This window comes from Phoenix dactylifera, chromosome 3 (assembly GCF_009389715.1).
Source record: "Phoenix dactylifera cultivar Barhee BC4 chromosome 3, palm_55x_up_171113_PBpolish2nd_filt_p, whole genome shotgun sequence".
NCBI lineage: Eukaryota > Viridiplantae > Streptophyta > Magnoliopsida > Arecales > Arecaceae > Phoenix > Phoenix dactylifera.
Window position 1 is genome coordinate 2,653,882 of NC_052394.1, and position 3,211 is coordinate 2,657,092.

Consider the following 3,211-nt stretch of genomic DNA (forward strand, 5'->3'; position numbering starts at 1 on the left):
AGAAGCACGGATCAGATGGCTGGGAGGACGGGACCACGCGGGAGGGATTGATTTCCGGCAGTCATCGCGAGATCATGTGATGGCATTTCCGCTAAATAAACCGCCGAGTTGCGGTCGCGGCGATTAATCGTCAGGCGGGGACCACGTGGCATTGTTGCGCTCCACGCCGAGGTGGGCCCCGGCCTTGCCCTTTCCCTCTTAATGAATCCGTTGCAGATTCGCTCGAATTTTCCATGCTTTCTCTGCGTGCAAGCCAAACGCATCGATCGTTTTGTACGGGAAGTAATAATTTCTCTCCCTCTTTCCGCTCTCTCCTTATCTCTTTCTCTCTCCCTCCTAGTTTTTTTTTTTCCTTAAAAATTTTTGCTAGAGGGAGACGGGGGCTCAGTTTTTCTCTCGGGCTTTGCATGAGCCTCTTCTTAGTCTTCTATATATACCCGTGGAGTCTTCCAAGAGATTTTGTTTGCATGGATGGAGATTTCTAATGGAGACCACCAGGTAATTAATTACAAACAAGCCCCTGATATTCGATCTCCTTTCTCTTTCTTTACTCTTACTTTGCTTGATTTTTTTGAAGTTGCTTAAAGGGGTTCCTCTAGCTGAGTTGCCCAAAAGTAGGGATTTTGTATATGAGGGTTTTGTTTGCTGTTGGTAATTAATCATTGATTTCTTTTCGAGGAAGAGAAGTGGAATGGAGGGATCCATTATGTCTTGCTTCTGGAGCTCTTTTGCGATGTGGGATCTTATAAGGTTTTGTAGAATTGGAGCTGACCTACAGCTTTCTAGTTGAGCAGCAGTGAAAAGGGCGTCCTTCTTCTTCTGATTCTTCTTTTTAAAAAAAATGATTTCTTCATTCCTTTTTTACTGATTTTTAGAGTGTCATCTCACCCAAATCTGTACTCCTAGTGTGCTTGATTTTTTCTTGTCCAAAGGATATTTCTACCTGAGATGCCCACAACTAGAGATGTCCTCTATGATGCTTCTCTCTTTTTCTCTCAGTTCTTTGTGTTGAAGAAAATAAGAAATTCATCTCTTTCTTCGAAAACTCTTTCTGTGATGTAAGATCTCAAGTTTAAAGAAATGGAACTTCCACTGCTTCCAATTTTTCCAAGAAATATAGTGGAGATGCCATCACCAGGGTTTGAAACCCTGGACCTCTTCCAAGTGGAGAGGAATGGCAGCCAGCTTAACTAAATAGCTTGGCTTCCACTGCTTGAATAATAGAGAGGAAGTTTTTGTTCTTTCTATAATTCGGTGTTTAAACTCGCACAATTTTGCCAAATAAAACTAAAAAAACTCTTCTAAGTGATAGATCTCCTGTGGGATCTGATCAGCTAATGAAAGATTTTTATATAAAAAAAAAACATTTTGATCATAGTTATACTAAGTTGCTACCTTTCAATTTTTGCAAGTTTTCCCCCCTAGACTCTCAAACCATCTAAGATTTGTACATTCAAAGAAAAGAAACATCTAAGCAACAATTCCAGCTGAAACTTATTGGATGTTTTTGAATCCAAGTACATCAAATTCTGAATTTAATTTATGTGTTCTTATTGATTAATTCTCTTGATATGTATGGGTGGTGAGATCTCTCACAGGTCATGGCAACGCTTCCTTAGAAAAGTTCTTGCTGGGTGCCCCAAGACACACAGCAGCAGCAGCAGCAGCAGAAGAGGAAGCCAAGGCCTCAGCCAGAGCAAAACCTCAAGTGCCCAGATGTGACCCACAACACCAAGTTCTGCTACTACAACAACTACAGCCTCTCCACCCAGATACTTCTGTAAGGGTCAGGAGGTACTGGACCAAAGAGGCTCCTTAGAAATGTCCAGTTTGGGTGGCTGCAGGAAGAACAAGCGGTCCTCCTCCTCTACATCAAAGAGGGCCCAAGATCAGCCCTCGCAACCAACTCCAAGCCACCACTACCCACTCTCCTCCCACCTCCCCTTTCTATGACCCAGCGACCTCTCCTTAGCCTTTGCCAGGCCTCCACAAGCCACCCACCGCATGCCAGTTAGGCTGGATGACCATGACCCGTTTCTTCTAGGAAACCCTAAACACCAACCCTGGTCATATCCCAGCAGCACTCCAGGTTTCCTTGACATTCTGAGGGTGGACTCCTTGACGCCGCAACCACCACCAGTGGCTTCCACAATCTCTACTATGGCTTTGGGGGTCATGGTAGTGTGGAGCAGGTAGAGGATAGTGTTGCTGGGGAGGAGGCCGTGCTGCCTTTGATGCAGGTCTAAGTGGTGCAACCACAACGACAACTTCAAGCACTCCAACAGCTAGCCAAGGGTCTTGCAGAGCTGCGGATGGAGGGGAGAGCAAGGTGTTTATGGGTCTGCAATGGCAGGTTGGTGCGGAAGGCAACATGGCAGCTATGGACCCTGGAAGAGACTACTGGAATGGAGGCGGTTCCTCTTGGCCTGGTCTCATCAACAGCTCCCTGATGTAGAGAGGTAAACATAGATTGATAGGTAGGCAGTTATTTTCTCCTTCAAAATGGCAGTGTCTTAGTAGCCATATTTGGAAACATTCTAGTTCCATCTTCATCCCTTTGTATCGGTTTTTATGTTTTGTTTTCTTTCTTTGTTGTTATTTCCTTTGGTTTTTCCGTTGGGCTTTCCTTTTGAGTGGGTTATTGGGCAATTCTATACTAAAACATCAAGATTGTTTTCCAACCAAGGAATGGATGGGGGCGATGGAATGGTGCATGCTCTTCTTTGCTCTTTTTTTTGGCAAGGGAAGAGGTGGTACTTCCTTTCTAGGTTTTTGGGTGGAACGGAATGGATGTTTGCAGGAGTTTTGAAGAACTGAGGGGGACGAGGAGCAGTGGTGGACTGGTGCTCTTCCCAACAAATTCCCTTATCTTCATGATTGCCGCTCTCACTAGGGGCATCTCGTTTGGTCTCTCCAGAAAGAGAGAAAAGATTTCAATAGTAAGCGTCGAATTTAATAATGAGCCTAATCTAAGCTTTCTATGAAGTGACACGGATTCTCGGGGAGGCAGTCTCCACCGCCCAGCAACAAAATCCTAGTTAGATTTCCCTTAGATTTGGGGTATATTTTGTCTGCAATGGTGTGATCTCAATGCACCCGGGTCGAAGGCACGGCGCTTAATTAGCAATGTGGTATTGGGAGGGGAATATGAGCATGTGCATGCCAACCAGCTTGCATGCAGCGAACGTGTGATCCGCATACACATCCCACC

At 45.0% G+C, this 3,211-nt stretch overlaps 1 non-coding gene across 1 annotated transcript; it reads left to right on the top strand.

The window, feature by feature from the left end:
* Positions 1–221: 221 nt before the first annotated feature.
* On the top strand, positions 222–2,712 carry LOC103708956. Its single transcript, XR_005510912.1, has 2 exons — positions 222–498; positions 1,599–2,712. It is a non-coding gene; the product is annotated as an uncharacterized LOC103708956 (transcript).
* Positions 2,713–3,211: the final 499 nt, after the last annotated feature.